This window comes from Strigops habroptila, chromosome 9, assembly GCF_004027225.2.
Source record: "Strigops habroptila isolate Jane chromosome 9, bStrHab1.2.pri, whole genome shotgun sequence".
Classification (NCBI taxonomy): domain Eukaryota; kingdom Metazoa; phylum Chordata; class Aves; order Psittaciformes; family Psittacidae; genus Strigops; species Strigops habroptila.
In genome coordinates this window covers 35,739,865-35,758,741 of record NC_044285.2, presented here as the reverse complement: position 1 = coordinate 35,758,741, position 18,877 = coordinate 35,739,865, and the positions used below count along the sequence as shown (strand labels likewise).

Sequence of the window (18,877 nt, the reverse complement as noted above, 5' to 3'; positions counted from 1 at the left end):
ATTATTGTTTTCATGGATTCCAAACAGAGTATTCTTGTGTTTCTCATACAGCACAAAATCTGAATGCCCCAAGGGTTCACATATTTCTAGAGGGGGCCTAACAGCTACTCTGTCCTGCTTTTACTGCTCAGGATAAGAGAAGCCTGGCAGGCTATGCTACAAAACTATAATGATGGTTATTGTGGTGGTTGTTATTTTTGTATTTTTATTTTTATGGCTCCATAGGCAAATGAATACATTTTAAAAATTAGGCAGGGACTTAGTATCTGGGTCTCATTTAGAACAGGCTCTAAAATTGCCTTCTGTGAAACTTTAGTAGTGTCTTTGAATGGCTGTATACTGAATGACTGGCTTAAATGTTTTTTTGTGCTAAAAGGAGCAGTGCTGCTTGGAGAGCTTGCAGTTTCCAAGATATTTTTGAAATGTACACAGAGAAGCCCAGTAGTTGTGTTTAAAATTATTTATTGATGGAGAAGTAAGTGAAAGAGTGATGTTTGGACCAAGAGTTGTTTTCAGGAAGAAATAGCCTGTTTTCCCCTCAAGCTCATTTCTGAATTTCAGGAGAAAAAAACTCAGTTTTATAAACCTCAAAACATTTCTAAGGCTCAAGTGCCGGTGTCGAGCATCAGTTGCTTCCCGACTGCAGTACACTGGAAATCCACAAGTATGTCATTATCTGTATGTCAGGACTTTTGCTTTGAAGCTGACAGTGTAGACTGCCACTGCTTTGGTTCCAGCTCTATATAAGTTGAAATTAATTGACAGTACTCATGACAGCCTTCATCTAGTACCTATTTCATCTGCCTTTGTACTTAATAAAGCAGTAACATCTGTCTTTTCTCCACTAGGCTGGGGGAAGGTGGACATACCTGGGCAGTGGATAAGATCCTGATAACATAGGACCAGACAGAAATACTGGGGAGTCTGATGAAGACGCTTACACTAATGACTATGCCCAGATTTGCTGGAAGGCAAAGGTTATTAACCATGCCTCATCAGCCATGCTTGGTCTGCCCTAACTCTAGCATAGCCTCTTCTGTGCCTCAGTGCTGCAATCTCCTGGCTTCTGACTTCTGGGTAGATGGGTATGGTGCAGAGAGATCTAGTCTTGTCCTTGCAGATTTTGTTGGCACAGTCTTTATGGCATGCGAAGAAACTGCTTCTGCTTTCCATCTTGAGCAGCTCTGCAAGAAGACCATCACACACACGTGCCTTGAGCTAATCGTTTCTTGAAAGGAAACTATCAATGAGATAATCTGACTATGGATTGTTATGGCTTGCAACTAGATGGATTAGGTCATGAGTAGAATTCAGAAACCAAAATGTTATTTAGGGAAAGATTTTAAGGTTTCTCCAACACTGGCCAGGCTAGAGACTTGAACTTAAGTTTTCCATTTTTATCTTATCCTCATTTTGAACAGAAATTCCCTCCTCATCCTAAGAAGTGCTTCTGATGGAATGTTCAGAGAAAAATTTCAGCAAATTAATTTAGTAGAAAAGAAAGTTTAATAAAAATATTGCCTCCCGTTCTAGTCATAAACATCAGTCTAGTCTTTAAAACCTTCACAGCATCCCACATCCCACAATTAACAAACAATAAAAAAGAAATTCACTACCCATCCAAACCACCATTATGAAAGGAGCTTTTGTAAATATATGGTCTTACGGAAGTTCCAAATGCCACTTTCTACATGGGATTTAGATATATTTGCTGTATTAAATAACAGCAATGTATGTAATTGAACACACTAATTGATAACTTGTTGCCTACTACAAAATAGCTATTGAATTCCACTGCACTAGTGTGACTGAGGTCATGGTACATAAATTTGATTGTAATTCCAAATTAAATTTACATATACCTGCTGTACAGTAATAGTGAAGTAAGAAAATGAAATGCAGCCTCCCCAGTATAGCTATGAGAACTTAAGACAATTTCAGCTCTGTTGGTCATATTAGTTACTTGTGGAAGTTACTGCTGATCCACTGAAATAATCGTATTAATGCCACTTACTATCTATAAGAATCTGGGCCTATCATCTTTTAAAATGCAAAGTGAATTTATCAGAAAAAAATTAGAGCTATTCTGTGATGTGTCTGGGAGTTTTTTGTACTGTATGTCAGAGTAAAAATTACTAACACAAGAATGTCTTGTTTTCAGAAATAAGCAAGTTACTCATATGCTGAGTTGTTTTATTTTGTTGGTTATTTGGTAGCTGCTTGCCCAATACTACAACATATAACCTCTGACTCTCTAAAAAATTGCTTTTATGGTTTTCTTTTATGGAAGTATTTTTGTTTAGAGCCTTTGCAATCTCAGGAGAAATGAAATTTCTTCCACTATCTTTTGTCTTGAAGGTTGAATTGTTTAGCATTATGTCTTAGTTGCATTTGAGTTGTATTGCTGTATAATGGGAGCACTCTGTCACACATTCATGGTGCAAAGAGCATATTGTAGCAGCGTAAAAAAACAATACTATGAATGTAATACCGCAATGGGAAGACTTTTAGGTTTCATAGAAGAAAGCATTTTTTGGACTTAAGGCTTAATCAAGTAAATTCTGACGTATTACTTCTAATCAGTGAACTACATCTCTAGATGAGAACTACTCACATCAGCATTTCTTAGCATCTATGCATACCTCACTGAAGTGTTGTACTAATAATTTTAACATGATTTGACTAATGGATTGCATACCTGTTGAAATCGAACATAAAGAATATCATAAAAGCTGCCTAAAAGAGAATACATGAACTCACTCAATCTGCTAGTAAAATTAAAATTATTAATGGTTTAATTTCTTATTTTTTCCACAGGATTTGAGGTTCCAATTAAAACTGTGTTTGGGCCATTGCTTTGCCTGCCAGTACTTAATCTTTCCTGAAAGCCTCATCACTTATCTAAAACAAAAGAAGAACGAGGTAAGGAGAGAAAGTAATGAAATGCAGCATAACGCATCTGTCAAAGGAACAGAAAGTAGCTTGAAAAAAAATCCAGGATCAATGACATTAAAAAATTATTTGTTGTGCACTAAATGTGTTCATGTTAGGCATCCTAATTCTAAGGGATCTGTAACCACCATTATGTTCTTGCATACACTGGGGTTTGGTTGTTTAAGAGATTTACTGTTGAGGTAGCCACGGGATACAAATGACTGATAGGAATAGGAGCTCTGGGATTGCTAAATGCACTTCTCTCTACTATGGAGTCCTTTGGAAGATTGTTTGACATCTTGGTGCTGAACTTATGAATATAATTAACATTTCTGGAGTATTTTAAAATTCAGTTTTTGGTCAGTCTAGATTGATGTTCTTCAAATATGCATAATGAAATATTGGGTACTGTATTAAAAGACTGAACCTGTTTCTGCACTCAAAGCTGTGCTATCCTTTGTTGTTGATGATAGATCTTTCTAAAATACTTGGAACTGGCTTTTGCTATGTCACTTAGGATTGCAATAATATACAACAAGGCAGGCGTAACTAGAGGTGGCAGAGTAATACAGTGATTTAGCCTTGATGGGATAAGGGTGTAAGGTAGACATGGCTTGAAAAATATGACCCTTTTTGAATAGGAAAAGTATAGCCTGCAGTGGCCACCTCTGTAGTCACTGCTGACATTCACCAAGAGAGAATATTGGGAACTCAGTTCTTAGTTTTCCTGTTCACTCATTTTTTTCTGCATTTTCAGATCTCTGCCAAGGGTCAGATTCAAACTAATATTAGCTGGTGCAGACCAGGGACAGTGGGTCCTTTTTCTGCAACCCCCTATATGAAAACCAGCAGGCTAGAAGGCTTGTTGGTTTCTTGCCTTCTCAACATACAACAACATGTATTTGGTTTGGAATTGTTAAGCCTATACGTGCCTTATGAAGTTTCTCTCAACAATACTGTTTATAATTTTGCATTTCTAGCTGTATGGAGGGTATCATTAAGTAGCTGGGAAAAAATGTTGAACATGGCATCAGCAGACCGTGGATAGCCATTGGCCGTGCAGAAAATAGCTGGTGGTAGTTGTCAGCAATAAGTAAAACTGCGTTTAGTAGGTGCGGTTTTAAAATGCGTGTGTATCAAGGGAGAGTTGTACCTCCAAATCCAGAATTGGTAATATATGTAACTGACTGGTACGAGCATTCCTAAAATAACTGCTATCAGAAACTACCTTACATATGTAGATTGTTGGATATGCTATGTAAACTGTTGAGGCTTGCCAGATAACTTCATGATTTCTGAGTCATGTCTTACAGTAACTGTGTCTTACAGCACAGTTGTCGTCTTATATTGCCCATCTAGGGCATCATTTCTGCTGAAAGTTGGGGACATTCACAGGAAAATGTTTAGACTAACATTTGATCTTACAGAATTTGACTGAGTAATCCATTTGTTGAGCAGCTACAGTACAGATCTCACTATATTGGTCTCTGAGACTGGAAAAGATGATGAAGCAAAATTCAGTTATATAATGTAATAAAAATTACTTCCTAGTGTTGCTTAAGAAAGCAAGATGAGGTGCTTAGAGTTAGTTATCAACAGGGTCCATCTTCAAAGAAATTTAATTAAACCTTAAATTAACTACTCTTAACAGGATTTGAAAAAACCACACTTGATTTGTCTGTAGCTCTTCAACTTCCAGTGCCTGATAATTGCATTTCAAAGGTATTTTTTCAATAGATAGATATCTCAAATGTAATGCCTTAAAGATTCTCTGATATCTTCTTGTTTAAAAAATTAACTTTTTCACCTTCAAAACCTTAAGTTATTAACATGAGGTATGTTAACAGCTTAAACCACATAATCCTAGAAATCATTAGCTTCGTATAAGCATAATTATCTTATGATGAGTGTGGATGACATTAAAAAAAAATCTTACACTGAATTGGTGCCTAAAACAAGTAATGTGTTAACTATGAATGCATGTTAATTGGTACTGATACTGAAAACAGTCAAAGTTTTGTTGTGGTTTCTAACAAACACAAGGCTTACATGATTATAATAATGTATATGGATGAGTGGGATGTCTTTGTTTCTGTATCCCCCAATAATTTTTAATCTGTTTACTGATATCAGAAGTTCTTTTAGCTCAACGAATGACATTAACAGGAAGATAAATTTTTTAAAGAAAATTATGTTCCCAACATTCTGGGGAAAAAGGATTTTTAAAATGCCCTAAGGGAAGGTGATTTTGCAAGCTTCTCTAAGAGATTGTACAACAGAAAGAGACATAATTAATGTGCCAAGTTTGGAGAGGTGTTTCAATCAGAACCTGCACTTTTTAAACATGGGAGGATCCACAAAGAAAATATGTAAATGCAGGGAACTGTCCTAGGGTTCTGCTTAGGAAATCAGATTGCCTTCCTCCTTGTGTGCTCTGAATATCTCCTCACGGCACATACACCCTGTTTCTTTTTAGATGCTGATACGTGATCTCAAAACCAGAGGCTCGGTATTGCAGCAGTAGGAACATTTAGTTTCAGGTTATAGCTTTTGTGTTAAAAAAAACCCCAAAAAATTATCGTACATGTGATTGGCAGGCATTGTGTTTTATAGTTTATTACATTTGCAGTTTCAACTGTAAACAGAAAAACATCTGTTTTGCTTACGGGACAGCTTATTGTTCTTATTGAGCAGTAAGAAACCTTATGCTATGGATGAAAGAATTTGATTTACCTGTGTTATTAAGTGTACTAGGTATGTGATTAGACATCACTCTCATAAACCATGTCATATGTTGCTATTTTATAAATCCATGTTAGCTTGTACAATCAGGGAAAGGTTCTGCAGTAAAGTCCTTAAGCAGATGCAATATGTGTCAACACATGGCTCCTAGCCGTTGCCAGTATTACAGGCCTTCAAGTTGAAATGTGGTTTCCTGGATAATTTGTATAATGCATCTTTGGGGTATTCATATTTTCAAGATGTATTTGGATTTACAAGCTATAAAAGATAAGGCATGCTTTGCAGTTTCTATTTTAGATATAGTACCATTTAAAATGCCAGAGGCTTCTCCTCCATACAGTGGATGGTTTGCTCTGAGGATCTTACACATTCATTTCTATTGGTTCTCATATCAGAGAGTCTTTATTAATATTGCCATAGTGAAATAGGAGACTGAGTGCTGGGAATCTCCAGGCAATCAATGAAAAATACTTTGCAACAATACTGTCCTTTTCACTTTAGTTACAGGTTGTGAAAGCAATTTACAAACATTAATAACGCATTACAGTAAGCTGCTAAAGCTCGATCTCTGTGAGCATTCAGTCCTAGAAACTCTCAAACTGACGTGAAAATGGGTAACAGCTATGCTGTAACGGTGAAAACAGCTATTGCTTTGCTGGGCTCCGTTTTTTGTGGAACCCTTGGGACATCCATAAAGTTTCATTTCGAGAAATGATTAGAGGTTGCAGCTTCCTGGCTCTTTTTGAGGCTAGCTGTGATTCTTCACTCAGGGCTCTGGTCCACCTCAAGCTTTTTATTAACTTGATCTAAATTTTGAAAGAATCTGAAGAATCTTGTCCAGGTTGGACAGGGCTTGGAGCAACCTGCTCTAGTGGAAGGTGTCCCTGCCTATGGGATGATCTTAAGGTCCTTTCCAACCCAAACCATTCTGTGATTCTGTGTTTCTAATCAAAAGGAAACAAAGACATTAACTGGAGAGGAAACAAAGGTTCATTGAATCTCCTGAGAATAAAATCAGCTTTCTAATAGCAGCCTTTACCTGGACTAGTTATAGAAGCTTTCTCAGTTAGAGTTATTGTGTTCAACATTCAATCAGTTTTACACTGTTGAAACTGGAACTGTGAATTAAAAAAAATGAGGAATAGCCAGGTATTAAAAGGTCAAATAGCAAAGCCGTAGCTGTGTTTGGCAGGCTTTTTCTTTTCCTTTTTTTTTTTCCATAAAGTGTTTGTTTATATTTTACAATGTGTTCTGTATATAAATATAAACATTTTATTCTTTATTAACAACTCCTAGGCAAGATGGCTTAATGTAGGGTAGGAACTATCCATCGTCAGAAGGTGCCTGGCAAATTATTATGCTTGCGTCTCATCAGCTTGTCTCACTTGAATCTCATTCCAACTTTCACAGGATAAAAATGCATTAGAAATATATTTGGTAGTGATTCCAAGATAGGTTTACAAAGTCAGTGTAAGTTACAGAGATACCAAGGTAGACAATACAATAGTATTGTACAGTAGTGCGCTTTATTCTTTATTCTTTTGTGCAACAAATACTCCTTTTGATCTCAATAGAAATCCATGATGCAAAGGTGACATTTTTCACGTTGTCCGGTACTATAAATCACATACATATGTATCATTTGAATTGTGTTTCATATACTCTGTTTCTACTTAAAACATTAAACCACTGTTTTCAAAGATAGAATTAAAGCATTTCTTAGAGGTAAGTTGAACAATCAAGCAGTGAAATGTCGTTACGCCTTTAATTATATACATTAAAAAAAAAAAAAAAAGAAGTTGCTATAGAATTCCAGCAATGTAATTTCTCAGTAATTCGCCATGGAGACAGTTTCTTGCAATATTCCAAAGTTCTGTCCTTTAAGATAAATGTATTCTTATGCAATTCAATATATTTCAGAATCTTTGAAGTCTCATTTTACAGATCACTGATATATTAACTTAGCTTAATCATTGGTCTGAGTTTAGTCTAGTAAATGCACATATGTGCTAGAGATGTTTCTTACTTCTTCCAGCATCTTCTATAAGCCAGTGAATCAGTAACAGGAAAGATAAAATGAATCATTCAGAATATGCTGACGAAAGACCAGAGATACTTACAGTATTAATATGTTTTGTGTTTGTGCCTATAGGCCATAATTTTACATATAAAACATATTTTGGAGTAAATAAAGCTGATCACTATATATTATACCTATAAAGATAGTAGTATGTGCTTTTACTAGCATTAGAAGGATTGTGTGAGTACATTCTGTGATGTACTTTGCTAGCATCAAAATGGCAATAAATGATTAAATATCTTCTGCCTGACACATTTCACTTACACTTCCACAAAAGTGATCATATCCTGTCCTGTTTATCTTTTGACTGTTCATGCTTTCCAGCACAAGGACGCCTGTGACAGCAAACAGTTCCTAGACTATTTGGACGCTGCTGGGGTTGAATGCTTTGCTGCCTTGCTTAGAAGGAAATCAGCACTGAATTGTCCTTTTTAGGCTGTCAGTGTGCAGGAAGGCAAGAAACATCAAGATGCGAGGGCAGCACAAATCATTTTAGGCATAAGGGCTCAAAGGTGCCTCTTATCCTGGTGAAATCCTACCACAGGCTTGCAGCAAGATGGTAGGTTCAAGATCTTTTGCTCAAACTGCCAAGAGTGCTTGTGGACGTGTCTGAGCCTCACCGTGTTCTACAGTTGGGGCAATGAGGCAGAGGAGCACAGTATTCACTCTGTTCCTTAAGAGCATGTGATCACTGAAAGACTGCTGGCCAAGTTCAGCTTTATTAAAGACTACACATAACAGTACCTTTTAGTGATAATTTGATTTTGTTAACAGCTAAAGAAAAAACCACACATACATCAGAACTTTTATTCTGATCATCTCTCTTTTGTTGCTGCAACCTCTACTGCAACATTTTCTTCCCTCTATTCCCAGAAAAATTATTTGGAGATTTTCTTGGATTCTCATTTTTACATCACTCTCAGGTGGCTTATTGTACTAAAGTTCTACCTCCAGATATTTAGATGAAACTCTGTGTAAGTAGACTGATCTCATCCTAATCCCTGGTAGACATTCTTCCAAATCTTAAAACTATAGCTGCAGTCACGTCAATATACATATGTATACTTGGGTTGGTTTGGTTTTTTTTAACCCAAGTAGCTCAGTACTTGAAAGAAAAGAATAGGTGCTGCAGGTCAGGACTTAATGTAGGTGATGAAGAGTGGTAACATAACAGTGTCCTGATGGTACCTGCCTTGTGGTACATGTTAAATTCATCAGAAAAATAAAAATATGAAATGGTGTCAAGTATGAAAAAAAAACTTGTATGAAAACAATCCAAAACCGCGTGTGTAAGCTTTTAATTTAATTACTGCAGATTTGTTTTGTATCTGAAACACAGCAGGCAAAAGAGAAAGAAATAGCATTTGCTGGAATAAAAATAGATTGTTCCAGTGCACAGAAAGCTGGTCCCTGTATTTTCTTTTCCTTCATTTAAGGAGATTTTACGCTTTATTTTCAACATAAAAAACATATCATAATAGTAATACCGGATGTATCAAAACTGTTTTAGCAGGGTGGCTTGTTTTTTATAGTGTTAGGAAGTTTAGAGCCAGCAACTTGGGGAAATCTAGATTTGTCCAGTGATTACTCTCCCTGACTTCTTCAGAAACTCTTTTGAGAAATTTGGTATCTCACACCCCCAGTATCAGGAAGACTCTTTCAACTGCACAGGTACAGACCCCCTACAGTCACCCAATTTCCATCAGTGGGATGTATAACATTTGCAGTTTCTGCACAACATTTGTCCAGTGGATCTCTGTATATGTGCAGGCTGACTGTATAAGTAGGAATGGAGAATTTCAAACCTGTCTCAGTGCCTTGTACGAGAGTTCAGGCAGCAGCACCCAGACATCAGCATGCTGGACTTAGCCATAGCTTGGTGCACTGCTGTGCCCCCCCCCAGATTAGCCTGAGGCAGCAATCATTGCTTACTCGGAGCACTATGAGATTCTCTTCAAGAAATCTGACGGCAGAAGTACTGGGAGCCATCAGCTGTTAGACAGCAGAATTGTACTTCCAGAAAAAAGGTTCCTTGCCAGTAAAAGTTGTTTGAGTGCTTTACACCTTTGTATTTTGCCTGCCTTTCCCCCTCTCAATCTTTTTAAAACACAATTACATGATCACTATCCAGAAGTGAGGGATGGATGTAGAAGGGCATGTATGTATGTTCTGTTAGAATGTGGGGTGCAAAGAACAACTTCATAGCAAAGAGCAGATAAGCGACTATCCTGCTATGGTGCCTGCAGTGCCTCAGGTATATAGCAAGCTTGATAACACTGCATTGAAGCAGGAGCATTCAAATTCATATACAAACAGCTATACCCAGTAATACTGTATGGACATTTTAAAAGCCATTTGGAAATGGAATTACAGACACAGATCAGGGGAAAAGATTGAACTATAATTCAATGATCCCGTATTTATAAATTATATAGTATCCATAACACTTTAAAATAGGATTTATTTGCTTTAATAATTTATTGAAAGTTCACAGTAGGTATTTATTAATAATACAGTGTCATTAACACAGATTTTGCCCAATTCCTGTTTCTCTTCTGTTAAGCCTACTGGTCTGTTTTATTGCAGCAGCTAGAAACTCTGTTTTAAACAACAGTGAAAGGAAGCCTATTACCTTGTTTTCAAAATAAAATATAGAGATATCTGTGGAATACAAAACTTCAGTTTTAGGTCAGGAATAACTACACAAGTAGAATTAAGCATACGTTCCTATTTAGATGCACAGTAAAGGACACTATGCAGAAAAGTACTTAAAGTATTCATGCACTTAGATGTGAGTCTTGCCACCAAAATCAGTGGAATGACTTTTATACTTATTGGTATAATTATCCTATTAAGACACTTACTTTAGTATTCTGCTGATTCAGAGCCAGAATATTCAAGCTCTCTGCAGAGGCGAAGCCTATCAGAAATGTACCATTTCCAGCCCGTTTACCAAATTCTTTAATAATACATCATTAACTTCAGCTGTTTCTTGTATTCTAATATATAAATTAGCGTTCTCCCTACAAGAAGTGGATAGGTACTGCTTTACAAATGATGCTTTTATAAACTAACAACTAGAGGGTGGGCCTAATAATTTATTAATCTGCATTCAGATTGTTTTCTTGTTTTCACCAAATAGGTTTCTCAAGCTGCAATAGTCTGACATTTGAGGGTTGGTCTAGATGATCTTTAAAGGTCCCTTCCAACACAAAACATTCTATGATTCTATGACATTGAATCTGAAACAATTTGCTGTAGAGCAACAAATCTTGATGTTTTCAGGAAGAAAGCCAATATCTGGTTAGTGTTATTGCTAAAGAGGCTAGGATTGTAGCTCTTAAGAAAGTAGATCTGTTCATTCCCCTGAGAAGATTAGGAACAAATACACAGCAAATAAGTCATTCTGGCTGTGATGATTTCATTTAAGCACTCTAACAAGTAAAAAAATGATAAAAAATAGAAGCAATGGGATGGGTTGATGAAGTCCATATCCAGAACTGCACACTGTAACAGCACAGGTGATTTTTCCATTAGTCTGCTGCTGGTGATGCCAGACTTACTGGTGGCTATTACAGGTTCAATGTGTGTGTGTATGTGTGCACTGCCCATCTGCTACATACCTTTTGGAAAAAGTAGGTGGCACGCTGTCATGAATACATTTTGAAGTGAGGGATTCAGTGCACAAAATAGGAGATGGACCAAGAATACTAAATCTCAGCAGTATTTGCTTTGGTTTGTGTTGGTGCCACAATGGGTAAGTGCAGGATAATTGGCACAAGAATGTATGGATGCGTTCTGATGTTTAGCGCGGTCAGTTTGAAACTGCTCTTCAATTCTATTAAAGGACCAAACCAATGGAAACACTGTTGGTGGTGGCTGCAGTTCCTGGCTCTCCTTGGAGTTAGGTGGGAGAGGAGGCATGTTTAATCCCTTGATTTCACAGAATAGTGCCTGTATGAAGTTTTACCAATTTAGGGGTATTTCCTGTTTTGGGCAGTTCTCAGATTTTACCTGGTACAATGCTTCTAATAGTATCATGAGATTACCAATACTCCTGAGACATGTCAGTGTTTTATGATTGTTCTTTAAACAAGTACATTTTCTCTTTTAGTAAGATCAAGATGTTTGTCTAAATAAAAGTAGAAAGGTTTTTATGGAATCATAGTGAATGATTCATTTAGACACTGAATTGTTTTCTTCACTACTGAACATTACTTGCATGCAAATGTCTGGCATTAGACTAAAGCATGCATTATATCCCTATCTTGAAGCTTTGCCGCCTTTATGATTTAAAGGTTTTCCTGCCCTTCGTATTAACTGGATCAACAGTATTCAAAGGTAGTTATGTGTGTGCATACATTTCAGTGTTCAGGAGTATGTAGACGCACAGTATTTAATTTATAGAAATGGTATGCAAACTTAACACACCAAAGTAGTGTTTTGTGGTAAATCATCCTGCATCCTGATTAGTTTCACGTGCATTAAGTACAAACCATGAAAACGGTGATGTAGTTAATAGGGGAGAGATTTCCAGAAACACATAACCGTGTAATCCCTATTCTGCTACATCTGCACGCTGTGAACAGGAGAAGATGAAGGAGGAATTTGTTTTAAGATCTTCATAGCAAAACTGGTACTGATTTTCAGGCATTTGTCTCTTTATTCTTTCCGTTACTAATTCTCAGCCAATGGACAAGGACATACTGTATTGCTACTGTTTTGTGATTCATTCCTCATAAAACAATCTGTTCTTTTAGTGGCACTTGTTATTAATCAAGGTTTTTTCCCTCCATTAGAGTCGTCGTTGGCTCAATCACTTCAGTATATATAATCACTAACTTTTTCCATTACACTAGTGAGTAGGTGCTCTTATACGTCTGTCAAAGGGATGCTGGTACATTTAGTGTGATGCTTTGCAATTTCAGTGAGAACACTAATGGCTGAAGTGTGATTGCTTTTTTTTTTTTTTTTCTCTTTTGAGAGAAAAAAAAATATTGTAAGTTCCCCTTAGAGAGAAAAGAGAGAGAAAGGATAGAAAGTTCCAAACTCAATTTATTTTTGTATCATTAAAACATTCAAAAGTACAAAGGAATGCTCTTGCAGAATCAATCATTTCATAATGTATCTGCAGAGACACTAGACTTGCGTATCCTAAAGAGAGTGCTGAAAAGGCTGAAGTATCAATTTTGTACCATAGTACGTGTATCTGCAGAGTACAGCACAAAAACTCACAAATGAAATGGAGGAGGGGGAGGAAGGGTAAGGGTGTGTGTAGATAAAACCTTTACTGACATAGTGCTTTTTTTCTGTGCATAAATGCTACAGTTTCTGCCTGGAAGAAACAGAAAGACAGGCAAAGGAGACATAATACGTCATCAGCTAGGTATTGATGATATATTTTAATGCAAGAAGGTAATTGTTTAGGTAATACAGATTTTTTTTTTTTTTTTTGGAGCAATACTCCAACAATGAATCAGTCAATCAGTCTTCTCATGCAAGTGGTGCTTGTTTTCTAATGCTTGGAGACCATTCTGGCAGGCTACTTAAAAACAAAGACAAACGAAAGAAGTAAAAATAAAAATGAAAAGTAAATATGTGGCCACACAGCCCCTGTTTTCAAAATTGAGCTTCTCATCATGTTTTGTCTGAATTTTTCAACTACCTTTTTCTTGATCTCCACTGATGGCTGCTCTTTTCCTTTCCAGACTCCATATGTTACCTACTTCTTTTTTTCTATCAATTTTTACCTGAGCCTTACAGTTTTTATTCTATAATACAATTAAATTCTGTCTTTCCTTTGTTCTTCTCCTGTCTTTCACCTTCCTGATAATTGTTTTGTAGAGATCTGATGAGAAATCTTCCGTTCCCAAACTCCAACATTATTAGTTTTTCTCTTGAAGCAATTCTGCATTATCGCTGAATTTTACTGCATCAAAGCATCTTCCAAAGTCCTGATATAATTTGTCTTTATCTCTTAGCTCATTTAATCTACCCTGATTACCCTTTTCATATTTTCCCCAATTAGGTTTTCATCCTTTAGCTTTGCCTCTTTTCCCATACAGTTCCATACTTCTGCATTGGCTTTCTTTTTACCATTTTCTGCTCCTACCCTTTGGAGCTTACCTCAGAGCCATCTTTAATCCACCTTACATATTAATGCACCCCATTACTGAATTTCTGTCCTAACTTGTTGAATAATAAACTATTTGTGAAAGAGATCAACTGTATTGTTTTTAATCTCATGTACATTTACTGTAGTACTTAAAAAATATGTGGTGGACCTCTGTTCACTGAACTTTGTATCCTATGTCTTGAAACTAGAATTTACAAATATTTCAAAATTATGATGACAAATGAACTAGTATTAATAAAACAAAATGTTTTTATTCTCAAATAATTCATATGCTTTTAATTTATCCTGGATATGCACATCTGTTTTGAAAACATAGGAAGTATGTTCTATTATCTTTTAATATGTATCTCCTAACACAGAGAGATGCAGGGTCTGATTTGTTCCCTTGCACTTGGTACATATTAGCAACACTCCATTGAGCAGCATTTCAATGAACATCACATTAACAATGATATTTTTGTTTAGTTTTCTATGGATGTGATAACTAATTTCCAAATGAACAGCAAGTTCCAAGGCACCAACCTGCTTGCTGAGGATGGCAAGCACTGGATGCCCCATTATTGCTGCACTTCTCCTATCTCAGTGCTTGTGTGGGGGGATGGAGGTGCAGAGAGCAGCCGGGTCCGTCACGTGCAGAAGGACATGTTACACTGCTGCTGTGGGCTTCTCTTCCTCCCAAACAACATTGAACAGTCTTTTCTTCATCCACACACAAATAATTTTAATCTGCTGTTTCAAAGGTAACAACTAGAGCTGTTCATAGTATTTTGAATCTGATGATGCTATGATAATTCTTAATACAGTTACAGTATCATTTCTTAACACACTAAGGCTGCTCTGTTAGGACATACTGGCTCATTAGATTCCATATCTACTTTTTTATATTCCTTTTAGAAAAGAAAGAAATTCAAATGGAGTATTTGAGTACACATTTCATTTTGGTGCAGCATGGATCATTATGCTATGTAACTACCATTAAGGAAATGGCTATTATATAGAACCTGATTTTTTTTTTCTCTTTTTTTTTTCTTTTTTTTTTTTTTTTTTCCCTCATGGAAGTCTTAGGAATGCCTTTTTTCTCTCTGGAGCCATGCTTGCCTGCTGCAGGGAGCTCCCCTCTGCTCTAGCTTGGAAAACTTTAGTGAAACCTGCACCATCCATAGGGGGGATGTTAGTGGGTGGTTGGTGTTGGTTAGCAGAGTGATGACAGCCCTGGTTAGATTCTGAGGAAACCTCAGGAACAAAACTTTGCAGATGAGTTACCAAGCTGGACTAATTAGAAGGGTGCTAATGTGGGTTAGGATGGAACTGCACTGTCTGTGTATGAATGGCTACAAATGCTGCAGTAGCTCCTGACTCACCTGGGTTTTAATGAAGATGTTTGTATTGAAGAACCAGTTTTTTCTTCCTGTAGGGATTTCCTTGGTTTGGCGAGAAGTGTAATGGGTGTCAGCAGATGCAGCCAACCCTCTCCTGTTAGCCCTGTTTGTGTCTAAGCTACATGTTCAGCTGGGTGACACAAAAGGCCTAGGCACTAAATTGCTACTTATTCCAATATAGTTATCTTTTTTTTTTTTAAGTATGTGTTTAAAGCTTTTAATAATATTGTGATGAAAAATAGAACCTATTTTAGAGTACATAATATCCTGCATTGTATAATTTATCTGTGTAGTTTCTAAATAAACTAATGAAGCTATTGAGTAATCACACCATATCCCTCGCAGCTTTGTTGGCTTCTTGCATATCTGAAACAGGCAATGATATATTATATGCTATCTCTTACAGAAGAGGTGTGGAATATCTTAATAGCCATTATGCAATTATATTTTGAGTTACACAACTAATGGGATTTATTGGTATTCCTGTGTTTGTTTTGTTTTCATTTATGTCTAGTCTGGCTTATATAAATCTGAACAATGTAGTGGTTTAACTGCCAACAGAATCCAGGCTGAAAGCCAGCTTTTAAGGGATACTAGTCTAATGCCAAAGTAATGTAGTGTATGAATCTGGTGGGAGGATAGGAGGATGCAGGAAGGACTGTATGGGCTGTGACTATAAATTACTGTGTTCTGTATCTCCCTCTTGGAATGCCATGCTTTAACTGTGAAGAGCTGAGGAAAGCTGTCTTTTCTAGATTGTTGCATTTCTATTGTTACTTTTTTCTATTCAATATTACTCTAACATTTTGGAGAGAGAATCTATCAATAGCATGTTTTAAATAAAAGTAAGAATAGGTGAATTGGGTTGGGCAGGATTTTAAGAAAGCAGCTGTAGCCCACAGCTATAGGTACTACAATCAATTGGATGATTTAAGGTGCAGACCCTCTTGGGTTTTGCTGCACTGTGGTGGTTGGTTGTTGAAGCAAGAAGTTCTTTCCTGAAAAGTTTGTTTCTTCGTTTATGATGAAGCTTTTCTGGTATTGCAGAGCAGAAGTTTTGGTGTGCAGTGTCCTGTTTTAGTAGTCAGCCAAAAAGATTGTAACTGAAAAAAATACTGTATCATACCTGAAGATCACTCCTGTGCCATTTCAGAAATATTCTGTTTATAGTAACCCAGTCTGATATGTCATTGTTTCATGTGGTATCATGAATGTCTGTTTGTCTGCTTATTTTAGAAAATCAACTATAGTCAAGATTTCTGATATTGTGTGAAATCAGTGTGATAACAGTTGGAGGAAAACCATGTGAAATATCACACATGATATCATTATTAAATGATGCACAATTGTAATATACATGGACAATTTTATACACACAGCAGTTGCTCTAAAGTACTTACAAATAATGTCTCTTACAAATACTACAAATATCCTGTTGAGGATGGCCTGAGTTGTACCTTATGGTGCATGTGCAGCCATTCCACCTGAACTCACTTGTCCGTTGCTTTAAGAATCCACTGTATTTTGTCATAGAAGTTTTTAGCCAGTTCCCAGTTATTGCTTTGCCCTTTTCTTGTACAGCACCCATAGACTTTCCTCGTATGCCCTGTTCGAAATAATCTTCTGTCCCACTGGAGATGTATTCTTGGTTCCAGTTTTAATTTTAAACCACAACAGCTGCCATATTTGTGGTTACAAATCAACTGGGATTATTCCATGTTGTCATATATGTAACACTTTGCACACATTCCTGTTGTTAGATAAGTTTTCTTCTCTCTTTCTTATAAAATATGCGTGCCCTTTTTCTCTGGCTGACATGCCACAGAAGTTCAGCAGAACGGGCTATGGCAAACCAATGCTCAAGTTTGATGCTCTCAAGAGGTCTAAGACATTAGAACCGATGTTGCAGAGGCATATCCTAGCTCCACCCATGTGCAAACAGCCACTTCACTTTTTCCTAGGGTTGTTCTAGGCTTCTACTGAGGAAGAAATATAAGCACCCTGACTGTGTGATTTGCACCCTTCCCAAATTCATTGCCTTTCTTAAAATACTTAGCTGAATTTAGTGCTCAGTTTAAAAATTCTATTTCAGTAATTGTTTAAAGGCCAACTGGTAAGGCAGTAAACAAAAGCTATCATGTTTGTAAAGCAAAAAGCATTTTCTGTGACAGCTTCTAGCTATTTTGTGGTGTGGTGGGGGATGGAAAGGCTTTGAAACCTACTCTGTGAGTTGTTCCCAGCATTTCATGTTACTGATATGTGAATATTACTTTTAAATGTGTAACTGTGCTATTAGAGCCTTCTGTGATTTAGAGAGAGCTTTTGGAATACTAAAAAGTCATTATTTACTTTCTTCCAGTCTATTAGTGCAGAACAATCCTCGCACAGGCTCTGCAGTGGCAGGGTTGATTGGTTCTCAGTGGACTTGTCTTGTTAATAGGAGAAAAGAGGCTTTTGCTGGTGTTTCTGCTCCCATGACTTCTCCAGACAGCTAATTGTGTCGCATTTGAGCCACCTCCCTGGTGTGACAAAGTAGGTATCCTCAGACCTTTATGTTAAATAAATGCCTATTTCTCACATGTACCAGGGCTTCCATAGTTTACCAAACATCAAGACTGAGCAACACTTACTAAGAGATGTCATCTTCTTTTAGCTCAGTGAAATCCCAATGATCACATTGGAAGCTGGGAATCCCTCTAACCTTGGCGAGGTTAGGCAGCTTTGCTGAATCTCGTAATTTTTCCCTTTTATTTCCCTTCTCCTTTCACATGCTCCTGGAGCAAGCAAATATTTACAGGATGGGGCTTGGATCACTTTGCTAAAAATGGAGTTTCTGATGTTCTCTTTGTCTCATCATTTATTAAACTTCAGAGACGCTGTTACATAGGACTAGTGTAGGGTAATTATATTCTCCAACATAGCTGCAATAAATGTGAACTGTTTGAAAACTTTGCTCTGCAGCTAGGAAAGAGTGAAAAAGAAGTGCTCAGAGGCAGTGTTTACATACAGTTCCTTGCAATACTATTGCCAGTGGCTATTTATTGAACTTTAAATACATGTGTAGCTGCTCTCTGGTAGTAGTAGTATCTGAAATGGCAAGACAGAACAAGTCAAGCACTAAAAGAAAATACAGGCCATCATTAAGGTTTAAAAAAGTGTCTGAAAATCATTAAAACTGTATTTTCACCTGTATATGTTAAACTGTGATCCATTAAAAAAAGTATTTCTGCTGATGTAACTGTGTTTGACAACAGCAACAACAAAAGCCACATTCAGTGTCTGTTTAAATTGCTACAGTTATGTCCTGGTTTTGGCTGTGATAGAGTTAATTTCCTTCTTAGGAAATTAAGTACAGTCGTACAGTGCTGGTACAGTGCTGTGTTTTGGATTTGGTATGAGAATAATCTTGGTAAGGCACTGATGTATTAGTTGTTGCTCAGTAATGTTTCCTCCAAGTCAAGGAGTACTCCTCCTCTGCCAGTGAGGAGGAAGCCAGGAGGGAGCGGAGACAGGACAGCTGATTTTATATTTTGATTTATTTCAGTTATTAACTGTTCATGTCTCAGGTTTTATCTTTTTTCCAATCCTCGTCCCCATCCCACAGGA

The 18,877-nt window shown here is 36.9% G+C and overlaps 1 protein-coding gene across 9 annotated transcripts in view; it reads left to right on the top strand.

Moving 5' to 3' along the window:
- Positions 1-18,877, top strand: part of TENM1 (teneurin transmembrane protein 1) — a 1,007,752-nt gene that overhangs the window by 500,552 nt on the left and 488,323 nt on the right. For 8 of the 9 annotated variants that reach the window (XM_030497214.1, XM_030497216.1, XM_030497220.1 and 5 more), the window contains one exon: positions 2,818-2,922. The exons of the other annotated variant lie outside the window; for it this stretch is intronic. The gene's annotated coding sequence lies outside the window, so the exon portion shown is untranslated. The remainder of the gene's footprint in view (positions 1-2,817; positions 2,923-18,877) is intronic. 9 annotated transcript variants of the gene reach the window in all.